The sequence below is a fragment of the Gossypium raimondii genome, chromosome 13 (assembly GCF_025698545.1).
Source record: "Gossypium raimondii isolate GPD5lz chromosome 13, ASM2569854v1, whole genome shotgun sequence".
Taxonomy (NCBI): Eukaryota; Viridiplantae; Streptophyta; class Magnoliopsida; order Malvales; family Malvaceae; genus Gossypium; species Gossypium raimondii.
In genome coordinates, this window is record NC_068577.1 from 43,692,057 (window position 1) to 43,712,762 (window position 20,706).

Below are 20,706 nucleotides of genomic sequence, written 5' to 3' on the forward strand. Positions count from 1 at the left end.
ATTGATAGAGTTGATCAATGTTTTTTATGCACAAGAGCAAATGAGAGCAAGAAGACTAGAGGAGCAACAAGAAGGTGCCTTACAAGCAAAAACCATGCCTCGAGCACCTCTACCTACAAAGATAAAAAGACTTGGAGAGACAAGCCTAAGCTTGATGCTGTAAGAAGAAGGGACCAACCTTGTAGGCATTGTAAAAGGCCTGGTCATCCAGAGGCAAATTGCTGGTTCAGACCAGATGTGCAGTGCCAATACTTCAAAAGGATGGGTCATGTTGAAAAGGTTTGTAAAAGCAAGGGCAGACCAAGGCAGAATCAATCACAACAGCCAAAAGCTGAAGTTCAAGTAGCAGAAGAGGGTAGTGACCATGAGGAGCAAGTTTTTGAAGTTTCATGTTCAGCTGCTAAGGAGAAGGTCACAAAGGGATGGCTTTTAGACAGTGGCTGTACAAATCACATGACACCAAATGCTTCAATCTTCAAATCACTTGACAGAAACTTCAAAACAAAGGTGAAGGTAGGAAATGGTCATTTCATCAAGGCAAAAGGCAAGGGAGATGTGATGATATGCACTCCCACAGGTAATAAGCTTGTCTCAAATGTTTTGCTGGTTCCTGAAATTGATAGAAACTTGCTTAGCATAACTCAGTTGCTTGAGAAGGGCTATACTGTGGAGTTCAAGGGCAATGAATGCCAAATTAATGATCCAATTGGATCCAAGCTTATGACAGTAGTCATGACAAATAAAAACTTTGTTATTGACTGGAACAAACCCTTAGATTCAGTCTATACAGCCTTATCTGATGAATCCAAGCTTTGGCACCAAAGGCTTGGTCATGCCAACTACAAGGCTATGGACCAACTAACCAAAAAAGATCTAGCTGAGAACTTGAAAAATTCTGTAGAAAAGTAGGAAGTTTGTGAAGTATGCCAGCTAGGAAAGCAAGCCAAGCTACCATTTCCTTCAAACCAAGCTTGGAGAGCCTCTGAAAGACTACAGTTTGTGCACACTGATGTGTGTGGCCCCATGAAGACTCAGTCACTAAATGGCAGTAGGTATTTCATTCTGTTCATTGATGATCACTTGAGATTTTGCTAGATTTATTTCTTGAAACAGAAATCAGAGGTGGCCTCAGTGTTCTAGAAATTCAAGGCCGCTGCAGAGACTAAAACAAGCTGCAAGCTCAAGACTCTAAGGTCTGATAATGGGAATGAGTAAATCTCAGCTTAGTTTCAAGCTTTTTGTGATGAAGTAGGCATTAAACATCAATTTACTAACACTTACGCACCTCAACAGAATGGTGTAAGTGAAAGAAAGAACAGGAGCTTGATGGATATGGCCAGGTGTCTACTGTTTGAGAAGAATTTGCCCAAAACCTTGTGGGCTGAGGCAGTTAACACTGCTGCGTACATCCAAAACAGGCTCCCAACTAAGGCATTGGCTCACAAAACTCCATTTGAGGCCTGATTTGGATTCAAACCTTCACTGGTACATATGAAAATTTTTGGCAGCATATGCTATACTCATGTTCCAGTAGTGAAAAGGGACAAGCTAGCCAAGAAAGCTCAACTTGGCATTCTGGTAGGCTACAGCACAATCAAAAAGGGGTACAGGATTTTAGACCCTTCAACAAACAAGGTGATTGTGAGTAAAGATGTGGTATTCGATGAGAACTCCAGTTGGAACTGGGAGAAAAATGAACCAAAGGCAGTTTGTGAAGACCTTATAGCAGATCAGACTGAATCTGATCAAAATGGTCCTGAAATGGACTTTGATGATGTACCCGTCAGGGGCACTAGACTATTGGTTGAGATTTATGAAAGAGCTCAAATAGCTATAGTAGAACCAAGTTGCTTTGAAGAGGCTGAAGCTCAGCAAGGCTGGAAACAAGCCATGGTAGATGAAATCAACATGATTAAGAAAAACCAGACCAGGAATCTAGTTGAAAGACCAGCCAACAAGAAGATCATCGGGGTGAAATAGGTCTATCGAGCTAAGCATAATGCTAATGGGAGCTTGAACAAACTTAAAGCTAGGCTAGTTGTTAAGGGGTTTAGCCAAAAGTATGACATATACTATCTGGAAACCTTTGCACCAGTGGCCAGGCTTGACACCATCAGGCTATTAGTTGCCTTAGCAGCACAAATGCAGTGGAAAATTCACCAACTCGATGTGAAGTCAGCCTTCCTCAATGGATTTCTTGAAGAGAAGATCTTTGTTGAACAAATTTAGGGTTTCAAAGTGGCTGGTAAGGAAGACATGGTTTACAAATTGAAGAAAGCCTTGTATGGCTTGAAACATGCCCTAAGGACCTGGTATAGCAGGATCGATAGCTACCTGGTCAGTTTGGGATTTGAGAGAAGCATGAGCTAGCCAACATTGTATGTTAAGAAGGAAGGGGTGCAAACTCAGCTCATTGTATCCCTGTATGTTGATGACCTGTTGGTGACAGGAGGACCAAGCAATATTGAATGATTTCAAAGCCAAAATGCAAAAAAATTTTGAGATGTCTAATCTAGGATTAATGACGTATTTCCTTGGCATAGAGGTGACAAAAATGCAGAGTGGAATATTGCTAATTCAAAAAGCCTTTGCCTCCAAAATACTGGCTAAATTCTCAATGCAAAATAGCAAAGTAATAAGGACACCTATTACCATAGGAGAAAAACTATCGAGCCAAGGGGATTTTGAGCAGATTGGTGAAAGTGTTTACAGGAGTCTAGTTGGTTGTTTGCTATATTTGACTGCCACTAGGCCATATATCATATTTTCAGTAAGTTTGCTCTCAAGGTTCATGCATTGTTGCAATGAGAAGTATTTTCAAGCTGCAAAAAGGGTGCTCAGGTATATTAAGGGTACACTGAGCCATGGAATGTTGTATGGCAAAGCTAAAAACCTGAAGTTGGTTGGCTATACTAATAGTGACTGGGCTGGTTCGATGGATGACATGAAAAGAACCTGAGGATATGCTTTCAATCTTGGTTCGGCCATGTTTTGCTGGAGGTCGAAGAAGCAAACAGTAGTTGCTCAAGCTACTGTTGAAGCTGAATATGTAGTAGCTGCAAGTGCTGTCAACCAAGCCATTTGGCTAAGGAAAATAATGGCTGATTTGAATGTGCACCAAAAGGAAGCAACAAAGATCTTTTGTGACAACCAGTCTGCAGTTGCAATTGTAAAGAATCCAGTGTTCCATGGAAGAACAAAGCATTTCAACAACAAACTCCATGTTGTCAGAAAAATGGAGCAGGCACAGGAAGTGAAACTGGTTTATTGCAATTTAGAGGATCAACTTGCTGATATTTTGACGAAGCCCTTTAGTGTGAAAAAGTTCTAGCACTTGAGGAAGAGACTAGGAGTTTGCAACATGCTAGCCAAGGAGGAGTGTTGAAGTTGGCAAGCATGTGGCACAATGAGCAGCCAAGGAAGAAATTAGGCAGGCCGAGCCAAGCAGATACAATTGAAGTCAATACAGCTGATTTCATTTGTTTATTTTGTAACCTTAGTTGTTGTAATGTGTTTCAGTTCATTTTGAACCATGTTAGGTTAATGCTTGATGTAATTTGATAGTGATTGAGTTTTTAACTCAGCTTTGTTTATGTGTACAAGCTTGGTTTTCCAAGTTTCAATGTATTAGTGGTAGTAGGTATTGATTAGGTGACCACATACTGATTTTGACAAGCTAAGTTCTTGGTTTATGTATTGACATTATGTTATTATTCATTTTTGAATGAATTCAATTAGTTTTTCTTCTACATACTCTCCATTTTTCTTTGTTTTCAATTTTTTTTCCTATCTTGAATTCTATTGTTTCTTTCCAAGCATCGAGCCTTGTTGCTCAAGTCAGTAGCTGAACTTGCTTGCATTTTGTTCTAACACCAACATCTTTCCTTGCAATCACCTTGATATTTTCCTCTTCCATTTCTTTTTAGCTTAAGCTTCAAAGAATTTCTTATTGTAGATTGTATTTATGCACTCAGCACGTCCAATATTGGAGCAACCACTTTAGTCACAGATGCTGCAACTGAAATATTTGGAAAAGCTGGTGTTGTGCTGCAACTGGAGTAATGACTGCATGTTTCATTATCCTGTTCTTTGATTTATTTTCATGTTTATGTTTGGCATGCCTGAAAATCTTCGTTTCTATCTCATATCATGAACTTATGCTAAGTTAGTAAAAAAATGTTGGTGTTTTGACAGAAAACTAAGAAGAATTGAAGCAAAGAAAACGGATGCAAAGAAATTTGAACAAGAAAAAAAATTGAAAAAATTCTGATCAGACTTCAAATTTTCATTAAGTCAAAAATATATAGGTTTCAAGGCTGTTACCTAATGTGTAACTGCTCCCACTGATTACTTGACTAAAGTAAAACTTAAATTACACACAAAATGTAGTTGACATGTCAATTATTATATCAAATTGGACATCATTTAAATCAGCAACTAATCCTACTAACTTTAAAAACAAATTACAAAAAAACTTAAGCTAGTTACATATAAACAAAATGTTGCTACTGTGCTGGTTGAGCTTCAATGCTTCTCTGATGTTGCATTGCAGGCCAAAGTTAAGCATATCTCCTTGGACTATATGCAACAAACACCAATACTTCTCCTTAAGTTCTCAAATCTTGTAGCACCGAGAGACTTAGTCAGAATACCAACAAGTTGGCTTTCTGAGCTGCAATGGATTAGATTAACGTCCTTTGATTGCTCAACCTCTCTAACAAAATGAAATTTAATCTTAAAATGTTTGGTTTTGCCATGAAATACTGGATTTTTTTGCTATTGCAACAGCTGACTGATTGTCAACTCTAATCTCAGTAGCTTCAACTTGATCTTCATTCAAATCACATAAAAGTTTCCTAAGCCAAATGGCTTGATTAATAGCTACAGCAGCTGCAATGTACTCTGCTTCTGATGTTGATTGAGTTACAATTTGTTGTTTCTTTGAAATCCAACAAAAGACCCCTGAGCCAAGAGTGAAGAAATAACTAGATGTGCTCTTCATGTCCTCAATGGATCTTGCCCAATCATTATCAGAATACCCTAACAGTATGAGTTCTTTTGCCTTCTCAAATTTCATTCCATAATCCAAAGTCCCTTTCACAAATGTAAAAAATCTTTTGGCTGCCTTGAAATGAACAACATCGCATCAATGCATGAATCTAGAAAGAAGACTAACAGCAAACCTGATATCAGGTCTTGTAGCTGTCAAGTAAAGCAAACAACCTACAAGGCTTCTATACTCTTTCTTATCAACTCTTTCATGGTTGCTATTATTGGTTAGTTTTTCACCTTGATGTTGGATCGCCGGCACCCCTACGGCGCAGCGGAAAAATTAAAATTGGCGACCCTAACTATGGATCCATGTGTGAGGAACGAATCGAGGTGATCAAGGTTACGAATTTACCTAATGCTTATTCAGAGTAGACATCAACACCTCAACAACAAGTAGTCTGATCTGCTGTCGAACCAAAACCGCAATCTATCGTGATCCCGGTCTCTACGTAATCCACCCAGTTGACTACGAATGGAAGAAATCCCCAAAACAATTTTGAGAGTTATTTTTCTTATGCGGCTGCTAGACTCAAACAAAGAAAAACGTGATTATTTATATCCTTTTGTTTTTTAGGGTTTTTTAGGGTTTTTAAGAATTAAATAAATATGATAATATTTTAAACCGAAAATTATAATTACATTAATTATAATATAAGTTCGGTAAACCATATATTTATTTGACTTCTTATGCTAACCAAATTCATGTCCTCACTATACGTACAACAACCTTGTACATAATGTGTTGGAAATTTGATTACCGAATTAAATTAATTCTATAATTAATTTAATTGAAGCGACCCAAAAACAATACCAACTATGGTATATTCCGTTCATTTCAACTATAGGGTGTGACCAGAGGTTCTTGTAACGTTAGCAGTAACACTAGAACGATTCTAATGCTACGAACAATGAGTGGCATCTAGCAATGCATCATTGCTACCTAAGTCACAAGAGATCATGATTCGACATAACCTTTTATGATTAACCTTTATGCAATAATCCTTAAGTCCTTTATCTCGGATTGGACACAAGTCATGGAATAGTCACACTTGCATTGTCCATTCCATGTTCCTTGATCTCTTAAGCAGATTACGATATACAAATAAGTATGACATCTAATATCAACTTATTTGAGCATGACCATGCATTTCTAGTCTTACTTAATCAAGTGGCCTAAGATATTACTCCCATTATGTAGGAGGACTTATCCTATATCGACCAACCATATCCTCTACATAGATTGTGGTATATCCAACATCGTCTTTGTAGAACAACCGCCACGATTGCACGCTTGATCGTATCAAAATATACAACTCACGATGTTGGGATTATGATGATCTCAAGTCCGAGGATCATATAAATATTAATCATTATGAGTAATGTCGTGACAATTACATAATAATCCAAGAAACATACTCATAACGGGTCACCCAATATGTTGTTCTCTAACACACATATTCATGTAATGATTCGACATTCCATATCAATGACAACTCTTTATCATCAATCAACTACACGTTAGTCTTAATGCATTATCGTTGTCCTATCCAACAATAATACTTGACTAAGGAACTTTTAAGAATAATCATATTATTCTCGTGACATTATTATAAAACAATTTATTTATATACACGTAAAAGAAACCTGAAATAATAATGGTAACGCCTTATATTAATAAACATGATAAATCAAGTATGTTATTACAACCATCTCATGATTGATCTTTGGGCATACTCTAACAATCTCCCACTAGCACTAAGACCAATCACTTATATATCTAATACCAAGTGACTTAGTGTGACGATCATGCTTCTGCTGTGTCAGAGGCTTGGTCAATGGATCAGCAATGTTATCATCTGTAGGTACTCTGCATATCTCTACATCCCCTCGATCGATAATCTCTCGAATAAGATGGTAGCGCCTAAGTATATGTTTGGATCGCTGGTGAGATCTAGGTTCTTTAGCTTGTGCAATGGCTCCATTGTTATCACATCGGAGTTCTATAGCATCTGATATGCTAGGCACAACTCCTAGTTCAGTAATGAACTTTTTGATCCAAACCGCTTCTTTTGCTGCCTCACTGGCTGCAATATACTCGGCCTCTATTGTAGAATCGGCATCTTGTACTTTGCTTTGAACTCTTCCACTCACAAAGACCACCATTAAGGCAAAACACAAAACCTGATTGTGATCGAGTATCGTCCTTATCGGTTTGGAAGCTAGCATCAGTGTAACCTTTTACACTTAATTCTTCCTCACCTCCATATAGTAGGAAAACATCCTTAGTTCTTCTCAAGTACTTAAGGATATTCTTGACTGTGGTCCAGTGACCTTCACCGGGATCTACTTGGTATCTGCTCGTCATGCTTAAGGCATATGAGACATCTGGACGGGTACATAACATGGCATACATGAAAGATCCAATAGCGGAAGCATATGGAATTTTACTCATTCGTTCTCTCTCCTGTAGAGTTGAAGGACACATTTCCTTCGAGAGTGAAATACCATGTCTCATAGGTAGGAATCCTCTCTTAGATTCTTCCATACTGAACCTTTTCAGTACTTTGTCTATGTATGTACTTTGGCTTAGACCTAGTAGTCGTCTTGATCTATCTCTATAGATCTTTACTCCTAATATGTAAGTTGCTTCGCCTAAGTCCTTCATAGAAAAACAGCTTCCTAACCAAGTCTTAATAGACTGCAAGGTAGGTATGTCATTTCCTATGATAAGTATGTCATCCACATACAGTACCAAGAATGTTATAGTGCTCCCACTAACTTTCTTGTAAACACATGGCTCATCTTCATTTTTGATAAAACCAAACTCTTTGATTGCATCATTAAAACGAAGATTCCAACTTGAGAAGCTTGCTTTAATCCATAAATGGATCTTTGTAGCTTACATATCTTTCCAAGATCCTTTGGATTGACAAAACCTTCAGTTGTGTCATGTACACATCCTCTTCAAGTTTCCGTTAAGGAAAGGCATTTTGACGTCCATCCGCCAGATTTCATAGTCATGAAATGCACTATAGCTAGCAAGATCTCGATGGATTTAAACATAGCTACAGGAGAAAAGGTTTCATCATAGTCAACACCATGAACTTGGCAAAACCTTTAGCGACTAATCTCCCTTGTATGTTTGTACATTACCATCCATGTCGGTTTTCTTTTGAAAACCCACTTGCACCCTATGGGCTTAACCCCTTCGGGTGGGTCAACCAAAGTCCATACTTGGTTTTCATACATGGAATCCATCTTAGATCTCATGGCTTCAAGCCATTTCTCAGAGTCTGGGCTCGTCACCGCTTCTTGATAAGTCCTAGGCTCATCTTGATCTATCAAGAGAACGTCACCATGCGTTGTAATGAGAAATCCATATCTCTCGTGTGCCATGCGTTCCTTAAAGATCTACGCAGTGGTTGTGTTTCTACAGCAATTACTTGTTCCTCAACCCCTTGTGGAACTTGCTGTTGTTCTATCTTTGGTTCAGTGGTATTTTGCGATTCTCGAACTTCATCAAGTTCAATCTTTTTCCCACTTCCTTTTCTAGAAACAAATTCTCTCTCTAGGAAGACACCAGTCCGAGCAACAAGTACTTTGTTCTCAGTGGGATTAAAGAAATAATATCCTTTGGTTTCTTTTGGATACCCCATAAAAATACATTTTTCAGATTTGGGTTTAAGCTTAGTAGACGTCTGACGTTTAACATAAGCTTCGCAACCCCAAATTTTCATAAAAGACATACTGGGACGTTTCCCAGTCCATATCTCATATAGTGTCTTTTGAACCGATTTAGATGGAACACGATTTAGTGTGAAAGTAGCTGTCTCAAGTGCATGTCCCCAAAAGGAAGTCGGAAGATCAGCATGACTCATCATGGATCGAACCATGTCTAACAAAATTCGATTTCTTCTTTCAGAAACTCCATTCCATTGAGGAGTACCAGGAGGAGTAAGTTGTGAGACAATCCCACATTATCAAACTCTAAGCTCATATACTCCCCACCTCGATCAGATCGAAGTGTCTTGATAGTTTTTCCTAGTTGATTTTGTACTTCATTTTTGAATTCCTTGAACTTTTCAAGGGATTCAGACTTATGGCGCATGAGATAGACATACCCATATCTACTGAAATCATCAGTAAAAGTGATGAAGTAATGAAATCCTCCTCTAGCTCAGATATTTATTGGCCCACATACATCGTAATGTATTAGGCCCAATAAATCACTAGCTCGTTCACTTTTACCAGTAAAAGGAGACTTAGTCATTTTTCCCAATAAGCAAGATTCACATACTTCAAATTGTTCAAAAATAAACGAATCCAAGAAACCATCTTTATGGAGCTTGGATATGCGTTCCTCACTTATGTGGCCCAAACGACAATGCCATAGATAAGTTTGATTTGAGTCATTTATTTTTGATCTTTTAGTATTTATGTTGTAGATGGGATTCATTTGATCTAAAACATAGAGGCCATTATTCAATTCATGCGAACCATAGAAAACATTATTGAGATAAAAGAACAACAATTATTCTTAATAATTATCTCAAAACCAACTTTGTCTAAACAAGAAATTGAAATAATGTTTTTAGTCAAACTGGGCACATAATAACAATCCTCTAAACATAAACCAAGTCCACTAGGCAAAGATAAATTATATGTTCCCACGACTAATGCAAAGAACTTTTGCTCCATTTCCAACTCGAGGTCCACATCTCCTCTAGCCAAAGTCCTACTCCTTTGCGGTCCCTCAGATGAAGTACAAATGTGAGAACCACAACCAAGATCTAATACCCATGAAGTAGTAGTTGATAAATTAATATCAATAACATAAATACCAAGCAGACGTTCCGCTTATTTTGGCCTTCTTGACTTCCTCAAGATAGATAGGCGCTTTCGCCCAATGTCCAATCACACCACAATGAAAACAATTTCCTTCCTTAGCCACCCTCCTTTAGGTTTCAATGCACCAGAACTTTTCCGTGCTTGGGCCTACCTTTGCCCTTGGGCTTTGTCCGAACTTTGGCCTTTCCTTGCCCTTATTATTACGGACCATCAAGATAGGCTTGGGTCCAACCTTTTTCATGTTGCCTTCAGAGTCAGAACATACCGAGCAAGCGTGGCGTAGTCTTATCAATTTTATTCATATTGAAATTGAGGACAAACCGATCAGTAGCTATCCGCAACGATTGCAGAATAACATTAGTGGCCAACTCTTGGCTCAATGGAAACCAAGCTTAGACAAAGCTTTCAAGATAGCCAATCATCTTAAGGACATGAGGTCCCACTGGGCTTCCTTCACTAGCTTACATTGGAATAGGGCCTTAGAGATATCGAACCTCTCTTGCCGTGCTTGCCCTCGATAAAGTTCTTTCAGTGCTCAATCATTTCATAAGCAACCATGTCCTCATGTTGCTTCAAGCTCGAGATTCATAGTGGCAAGCATAAGACATCCAACGTCTACCATGTCATCGAGATGCTTCCGTAGCGTCTCTATCAACCCTCGAGGCATTAGTGGGTGGCTCGTTAGGAACTGGTTGTTCAATGACATATAATTTCCGTTCTTGTTTGAGGACAATCCTCAAGTTACTGAACCGATCAAGAAAATTTAATCCATTCAACTTGTCCTTCTCAAGGACCGATCACAATGATAGTGTATTTGTGTTTGCGACCATAATATATCTACAACAATGAAATTATGCGTGTGAAAATTTATCAAATTTATGTTAATCATTAAAAGGACTTAATTAAATGATGTTCCCACTATTTTACTACAAAACTAATACCACGACACGTTAGTTTTGAAAGGCTTTCTCGAAAAGCATTTCAAGTGGGTTAAGGATCCATATTTCACCTCCTCTTAAGTCAGCTTTGGCTTTACTCTCAAGATTATGGTTATCTAGGTAAGCAACACTTGCTAATTACATCATATGTAACTCCTAAAGTTTGGTGAACAACTCTTGTTCTAATCATCTTATGATTTATCCAAATTACTTGCCTCTAGGTTTCTAATCCTATTAGAATAACCTAGTCAAGTCATTAACCAATTTTAACCTGCGAATATCACTTGTTTATTCTTCGCGTTTAACCAAGATAAATACTAGTACTTCGCTTTAGCAGAACCTACACAGTATTGATCGAGGCCTTAACGAGGGCAAAATTGGAAGGCTATGTTGACTTAATATTTTAATAGAGGGATTTTATTAAGATCGTTTCATCTCACCAATTATGGTTTACTATAGTCCATTTAGCCATTTAATTGATCTCATCAATTCATGTGGTTTATTATTATCAAATTTTAACATGTTTAAAATTTGGCATGCTTTAGACATCCATAGCATCTCATACATGAATAAAGCAATAAATAAATGTAATAGTTATAGCCCATAAACTAAGGTGGCGCAACCCAAGCCAATGGGAGAACCAAAAGGAAATCTAAAGGTGTAAGCCGGTATTCAAGCTATCAGTCCACACTGGTTGGCCCATCTTCCATCTCGGCTAGCCCACAGCAACTCTTGCAAATTACAATATGTAGAAACTCGTTTTACATACGAGGGAGTAAGATGAGAAGAGAAATACAAGAGAATAGTAGCAAGGCACGACACGCAGGCCGTATTTATAAAATTACAACCTTTTTATCAAATGGGTTGTTGGGCTATAACTAAGCATTTCAAACACCGTGCATGTCAAAAATAGCATACACAAATAAACACTTTTGTTAAGGTTTATTAAAACATATCCTTTCAACTTTATGGGCCACCAAGTTTTATTTGTTATATATTAAAAAAAAATACTTTAAGAGGATGGGGGCTGGGGCGGTGAAGGGAGCGACCGAAACTGTCCTCAGATCCCCATCCCCAAAAATACGACAGAAGCCAGGGGTGCGGGGGCGGAGCCCCCGCGGTATGGAGCAGGGGTGCAGGGCCGGAGCCCCCACGGTACGAACCGCATACCCCATTCAAGTAAAACCTCACGATTTGATAACTTTTACCAACATAATCGTGTTTTCGGGATTTTAATCCGTGAGGTTTCATGCCGGAACAACCCTTGTTCCACTAACCAGTTAACTTTTACTGGAAACTGTCAACACCACCGTCGCACCATTATAGATCTGTTAACACTTAACTGTAATAACATAAAACCAAATAGGCCATAACATCATGATTAACATTTAATCCATTGTCAAAAGGAACGATTATCAGGTTACTATTAAACGATTTAAACAGTCGAAATTTACTAAAATTAAAGCATGCATCTCATATAATTGCATCACCCAAGTATTTAAACCCGAGTCCGTATCACACAAATGGCTCTAACACCACTGTTGGATCGCCGGCACCCCTACGGCGCAGCGGAAAAATTAAAATCGGTGACCCTAACCATGGATCCATGTGTGAGGAACGAATCGGGGTGATCAAGGTTACGAATTTACCTAATGTTTATTCAGAGTAGACAGCAACACCTCAACAACAAGTAGTCTGATCTGCTGTCGAACCAAAACCGCAATCTATCGTGATCCCGGTCTCTACGTAATCCACCCAGTTGACTACGAACGGAAGGAATCCCCAAAACAATTTTGAGAGTTATTTTTCTTATGCGGCTGCTAGACTCAAACAAAGAAAAACGTGATTATTTATATCCTTTTGTTTTTTAGGGTTTTTTAGGGTTTTTAAGAATTAAATAAATATGATAATATTTTAAACCGAAAATTATAATTACATTAATTATAATATAAGTTCGGTAAACCATATATTTATTTGAATTCTTATGCTAACCAAATTCATGTCCTCACTATACGTACAACAACCTTGTACATAATGTGTTGGAAATTTGATTACCGAATTAAATTAATTCTATAATTAATTTAATCGAAGCGACCCCAAAAACAATACCAACTATGGTATATTCCGTTCATTTCAACTATAGGGTGTGACCTTGTAGGTTCTTGTAACGTTAGCAGTAACACTAGAACGATTCTAATGCTACGAACAATGAGTGGCATCTAGCAATGCATCATTGCTACCTAAGTCACAAGAGATCATGATTCGACATAACCTTTTTATGATTAACCTTTTATGTAATAATCCTTAAGTCCTTTATGTCTAGATTGGACACAAGTCATGGAATAGTCACACTTGCATTGTCCATTCCATGTTCCTTGATCTCTTAAGCAGACTACGATATACAAATAAGTATGACATCTAATATCAACTTATTTGAGCATGGCCATGCATTTCTAGTCTTACTTAATCAAGTGGCCTAAGATATTACTCCCATTATGTAGGAGGGACTTATCCTATATCGACCAACCATATCCCTCTACATAGATTGTGGTATATCCAACATCGTCTTTATAGAACAACCGATTCTGATTACGTTTGATCGTATCAAAATATACAACTCACGATGTTGGGATTATGATGATCTCAAGTCCGAGGATCATATAAATATTAATCATTATGAGTAATGTCGTGACAATTACATAATAATCCAAGAAACATACTCATAACGGGTCACCCAATATGTTGTTCTCTAACACACATATTCATGTAATGATTCGACATTCCATATCAATGACAACTCTTTATCATCAATCAACTACACGTTAGTCTTAATGCATTATCGTTGTCCTATCCAACAATAATACTTAACTAAGGAACTTTTAAGAATAATCATATTATTCTCAGGACATTATTATAAAACAGTTTATTTATATACACAGAAAAGAAACTGAAATAATAATGGTAACGCCTTATATTAATAAACATGATAAATCAAGTATGTTATTGCAACCATTTCATGATTGATCTTTGGGCATACTCTAACACTTGAGCCACTGGTGTGCTAACTATTTTGCAATTTAACATGAAAAATTTGTTTAAGATCTTCAAGGCAAAGGCCTGCTGACTTATAAAGATGGCATGATCAAATTGATTCACTTCCATGCTAAGAAAGTAAGTCATTTCCCTCAAGTCAGTCATTTCAAAAACATCTTGTATCTATACTTTAAACTCTTCAATCAGCTCCCTCTTGCTTCCAGTTACTAACAAATCATCTACATAAAGTGATAGAGGGGTGTGCGCGGACCACGATCGAATTGTCAAGTCATTGGAAAATCCTACGAAAAATGATAGAGACTTGGATCTGAAACGAAAACAGAAAATCAATCTTAGCAGCAATAGATCTATAAAGAAATGCCACAAAACAAGAAAGAATCAGACAATAATCAAAACACTTATTAAAAGGGTTGTTTGGATGCAACGAAAATGAAATTAACTTCAAGAAAAAAGAATCCTCAAGCCGAATCTAACAAGGAGAACATAAAACAGCAAATTAAACTCAAAAACCTAGCAAACAGAATTGGATTAGAAGCAGAATACTTGGACGGCAAGAAAGGAGGAAAATTATGAATTAAAGAACGTTTCTTGATGCCAAAGAATGTTGCAAAATAGATCCTTGAAGCTTGGAATGGATGGAAATGCAACAAGAATAATTAAATTAAGTTAATCCACAAATCGGTAAAAACAAAAACAATTAAAGAAGGACAAACAACAAGAAAGATGAATAAAGTCCTAAGAAGCCTTGAAACCAAGAAAGATTTCACAACTCCCTTCAAACGGTTCTAATCTCCCCTCCAATGTAGAACAACAGCAAGAAGAAGGCTGAAGATGGCTCCCACAATCAAAAAGATTGTTAAAACTACTTCTAAAGAAAACTCAAGAAAGAATTCTTGGAGAAAACTCAAAGAGAATTTTTCACACAATAAAAATCTGATTTCAATGTGTAATGTCTAAGGGTGGCCGGCCAAGCCATATATATAGGGCTCCTAACTACTTTCCTAGCCCTATTAGGAAACTAAAAAAAAACCTAATTGTTGAATTTCAAGAGGAGTGTCATCCAATGCTTTTAAATGGGCCTCTTGGACTGAATTTTTACATAGAAATTTATTCATAAAGCCTAAAATTAAAACTAAGTATTTAAAGAATTATATTCATAAAGCCTAAAATTAAAACTAAGTATTTAAAGAATTAAAACTTAACAAATTGGGCCACTTTGACAATTTGGCCTGATTTTCAACTAAGTCTAGTTTAAACTTCTTGGTTGGGCTTGGAACATCTTATTAGGCCGTACCTTCAAGAACTTGGCTTGTAATCCGTTCTCTCCCAAAATTGGTTCGTTGATGCTCATAACTAAGATCCAATGCGCCTTAGCTGCAAGATTCAGTTTCTTGGACCAAGATTTCCAAGATTTGAAATCTTGATTTTCTTGATTCTTGAAATCGCTCAAAACAGCAAAATTGGACCAAGATTCGGTTTCTTGATTTTCTTGAAAACAAGAAAGTGAATCTTGATTTTCTTTTTCCTTTATATACGCATCTAAGGCCTTGCTAATGAAGTCTTGAATGGTTCCATTTAGTTTCGTACGCATTTGTCTGGCCTTTGACCTCGTTATTGGGCCTTGTGGTAATTTGAGCCCATCACGTTCTTGAGCTTGAGTTGGGCCTTTGTGACTCGTATCATTCCCCCTTCCTCAAAAAGACTCGTCCTCGAATCTGAAAAATCAAATGGAGATAAGTCAGCCACATTGAAAGTAGAACTTACATTGTACTCACCGGGTAGGTCAATTTTGTATGCATTATCATTGATTCGCTCGAGTACTTGGAAAGGCCCATCGCGTCTTGGGTCCAACTTGGTCTTTCTTTTTGTAGCAAATCGTTGTTTCCTCATATGGACCCAAACCCAATCTTCGGATTGAAGGACAACCCGTTTGCGCCCCTTATTTGCCTTGTTGGTGTTGATGTCATTTGTTTTGGCTATTTGTTGCCTAGCCTTCTCGTGTAAGGATTTCCCCAGCTCAACTTTCTGTTCGCCATCTAAATTAACAATATGTTCTAGTGGTAATGGCGCAAGGTCAAGTACTGTTAGTGGGTTAAAACCATAAACAAGTTCAAATGGTGAATAGCCAGTTGTAGAATGAATAGATCTATTATATGCAAATTCAACAAATGGCAAACATTCTTCCTAATTTTTAATGTTCTTTCCCACAACAGATCGTAATAAGGCTCCTAAAATTCGATTGGCTACCTCAGTTTGGCCATCAGTTTGGGGGTGACATGTAGTTGAATACAGTAATTTCGTACCAAGCTTACCCCACAATACCTTTCAAAAGTGGCTAAAGAATTTGACATCTCTGTCTGAAACAATTGTTTTAGGGATGCCACGAAGTCTTACCACCTCTTTAAAAAATAAGTCTTCCACATGGGTAGCTTCATCTGTTTTGTGACAAGGAATAAAATGTGCTATCTTGGAAAACCTGTCAACAACAAATATACTATCTCTTCCTTTCTTAGTTCGTGGCAAACCTAGAATAAAATCCATGGATAAATCTACCCATGGTGAAGTAGGAATCGGCAAAGGAGTGTAAAGGTCGTGAGGCATTACCTTAGATTTTGCTTGTTTACATGTGATGCACTTAGAAGATACCTTTTCGACATCCTTCTTCATATGTGGCCAATAGAAGTGTTCTTGCAAGATTTCTAGTGTTTTGGTCACTCCAAAATGTCCCATTAAATCCCCACTGTGAGCCTCATGAATCAATAAGTCTCGCATGGAACAATTTGGTATGCACAACCTGTTTACACGAAAAAGAAACCCATCTACAAGGTAAAACTTCTCAAAAGTAGTATTTCCAAAATTATTATAGATATGGCCGAAATCAACATCATCATTATATAACTCTTTAATATGTTCAAACCCTAATACTTTAGTATTTAATGTAGTTATTAAAGCATATCGTCTAGACAAAGCATCCGCAACTACATTATCTTTACCTGTTTTATATTTTATCACATAAGGGAATGTTTCAATGAATTCCACCCATCGGGCATGCCATTTACTTAACTTACCTTGTCCCTTTAACCATTTGAGGGATTCATGGTCTGTATGTATTACAAACTCATTAGGCAGCAAGTAATGTTGCCATACTTGAAGTGCACAAACCAATGCCAAAAGTTCTTTATCATAAGTTGAGTAGTTTAATTGTGCACCATTCAATTTTTCACTAAAATAAGCAATTGGTTGCTTATCTTGCATTAAAATGGTGCCAATGCCAATTCCTGAAGCATCACACTCAAGTTCAAAAGTATTAGTGAAATCAGGTAATCTAAGAAGAGGAGTAGAACATAACTTAGCTTTTAGGGTTTGAAAAGCCTTTTCTTGATTTTCACCCTATTTGAAACCCACAAATTTTTTTATAACCTCTGTTAAGCAGCAATAGTGGAGAAATTTTTCACAAATCGTCTATAAAAACTAGCTAAACCATGGAAAGATCTCACCTCAGTTATCGATTTAGGAGTTGGCCACTCCTTGATTGCCTTAACTTTGTCCTCATCGACATGAATACATTGAGTACTAACTCGGTTAAAACAATTAAAACCATTTGTTGGTGTTTTGACAAAAAAACTAATGAAAATTGAAGCAAAGAAAATGGATGCAAAGAAAATGGATGCAAAGAAATTTGAATAAGAAGAAAAACTGAAAAAATTCTGTTCACACTTCAAATTATCATTAAGTCAAAAACATATAGGTTACAAGGTTGTGTTACCCAATGTGTAATTGCTCTCACTAATTACTTGACTAAAGTAAAGCTTAAATTACACACAAAATGTAGCTGACATATCAGCTGTTACATCAAATTGGACATCATTCAAATCAACAACTAATCCTACTAACTTTAAAAACAAAGTACAAAAGAAGTAAAGCTAGTTACATATAAACAAAATGTTGCTGCTTTACTGGTTGAGCTTCAATGCTTCTCTGCTGTTGCATTGTAGGCCAAAGTTTAACACTCCTCATTAGACTATATGCGACAAACACTAATACTTCTCCTTAAGCAGAGTAAGAAATAATTGGCTAGTAGATAGTGGTTGTGTGAGTGATATGACAGCAGATGCGAGCGTCTTCAAGAATGTTGACAAAAAGTTCAATTCCAAGGTAAAAGTTGAAAATGACTAGTATATTAAAGCAGTTGGAAAGGGAGATGTTTCAATCAAAACTCCATTAGGTACTAAACTTGTCACAGATGTTCTTTTAGTTCCTAACATAGACCAAAATCTGCTAAGTGTAGGTCAGCTGCTCGAGAAAAACTATTTTGTCGTATTCAAGGACAAAAAATGTTTAATTCTTGATCCAAGTGGACGCGAGCTCATATCAACAAAGATAACAAACTAAATTTTTGTTGTCAATTGGAACTTAGCAACTTCAATAGCATATACAACTCACTGGATGAAACAAAATTGTGGAAAAAAGAATGGGACATGTTGACTACAAATCCTTAACTCAAATGTCCAAGAATAATTTGGTTGAAAATTTATCAAATATGGATGATCATGATGATGTATATGAGCTATGCCAACTTGAAAAATAGGTGAGATCTCCATTTCCTGCGAACACAGCATGGCGAACTACTGAAAAAGTACACTTAGTACATACTAGCATTTGAGGACCTATGAGAACAAAATTGCTAAATGAAAGTAGGTACTTTGTGTTATTTATAGATGAAAATACAAGGTTCTATTAGGTGTACTTCATGAAGATCAAGTTCAAAGTGGCTGAAATCTTATTTAAGCTTAAAACCATGATTGAAAACCAAAGTGATTGTAAGCTCAAAATGGTAGGATCAGACAATGGGGCAAAATACACCTCAGAAAAGTTTGAAAAATTTTGTGAAAAAACTGGTGTCCATCATCAACGGAGCAATGTGTACACTCCATAACAGAATGGTGTAAGTGAAAGAAAAAATAGAACTGTGATGAACATGGCTTGCTGTTTACTATTTGTAAGTAAATTTCCAAATGATTTCTAAACAAAAACAGTAAATACTGTTGTTTACCTACTAAACAGACTATATACTAAAGTGGTTGAAACATCATTCGAGGCTTGGTATGGTTTTAAACCTTTTGTTTCACATTTAAAAGTATTTGGTTGCACTTGTTTTGTTTATGTTCTAGAATAAAAAAAAAAGCAAGCTAGACAGTAGATCGTAGTCAGGGATATTTGTTGGATATTCTAGTGTTAAGAAAGGATACCAAACCTATAATTCTTTCACCAAGAAAGTGATCATAAGCAGAGATATGAAGTTGGATGAAAGAAAAATGTTGAATTGTACTGCAATAGAGGAGATGTGTGAAAAAATGGGGTCTAACACATGATTTGTGAACCACTGGGAACCAAAATGAAAATGTTGCAGTTGATCAACAAACAGTGTCAGGAACCAGGTCCATCACTAAAATCTATTAACAGTGTAATCTGGCGAAGTTAGAACCAGTCAATTTTGAAGAAGCTACTCAAGAAGCTGAATGGCTATCAGCCATGAATGAAATCACTATGATCAACAAAAATAAGACATGAAAGTTGGTAGATAGACCAATTCACAAGAAAGTAATTTGTGTTATACGGGTGTTCAGAACCAAGATGAATCCTAATGGATCAGTCACCAGATATAAAGTGAGGTTGGTTGTGAAAGGGTTTAGCCAGCAATATGGAGTGGACTTCATTAAAACCTTGGCTCCTGTTGCTAGGTTAGACACTATAAGACTACTACTGACTCTTGCCACTCAAAAGGGTTGGAGGATACATAAAATAGATGTAAAACCAGCCTTCTTAAATGGCTTTCTAAAGGAATAAATTTATGTCGAACAACCTCAAGGGTTTTCAATACCTAGATACGAGGCTAAGGTTTACAAACTACACAAAGCGTTGTATAGCTTGAAGTAAGTATCAAGAGCGTGGTATGAAAGAATTGATAATCACCTGACAAAAATGGGTTTAAAAGAAGCATCAGCGAGCCCACTTTATATGTGAAAAAAACTGATAATGAAATACTTCTCATTATTTCATTATATGTTGATGATTTACTTGTGATTGGCAGTAATAACAAACTGGTGACTGTATTTAAAGATCAGATACGAAACAAGTTTGAAATGTCAGACTTAGGTAAACTGACATATTGTTTCGGTCTAGAGGTGAATCAAGCTAATGATGCAATCTTCATAAACTAGAAGGGGTTTGCAATAAAAACACTGCGAAGATATAGCATGGAGAATTGTAAACTTGCAATGAAGATGTTGAGAAGGTTTTTGAAACAAGTTACAGAAGCTTGGTGAGATGTTTGCTTTACTTGACAACATTTAGACTTAACATAATGTTTGTTGTAAGTTTGTTGTCAAGGTACATGCATTGCTGCAATGTGAACCACTACAAAGTAGTAAAAAGAGTTCTACAGTACATAAAAGGAATTCTAGATCATGGAGTGAAGTTTATGAGGACTAAAAAGGTCAAGCTACTTGGGTATTCAGACAGTGATTGGGCTGGATCCATTAAAGACATGAATAGTACCTCAGGTTATTTCTTTATTATAGGATCAAGTATGTTTTGTTGGAGCTCGAAGAAACAAGAATTAGTGGTGCAGTTAACTACAGAAGCTGAGTATGTTGCAGCAGCAGCAGTTATAAATCAAGCTATTTGGTTAAGGAAACTGCTGAATGATTTAAATTTGAAACAAGAAGAAGAAACAAAGATTAGGTTTGATAATCAATCTACTATTGCAATTACAAAAAATCAGATATTTCATAGAAGAACAAAACACTTCAAA

General features: G+C 36.8%; 1 pseudogene; it reads left to right on the plus strand.

Moving 5' to 3' along the window:
* LOC105784089 (putative DUF21 domain-containing protein At3g13070, chloroplastic) overlaps positions 1 to 20,706 on the plus strand; it is a 32,712-nt pseudogene that overhangs the window by 2,588 nt on the left and 9,418 nt on the right.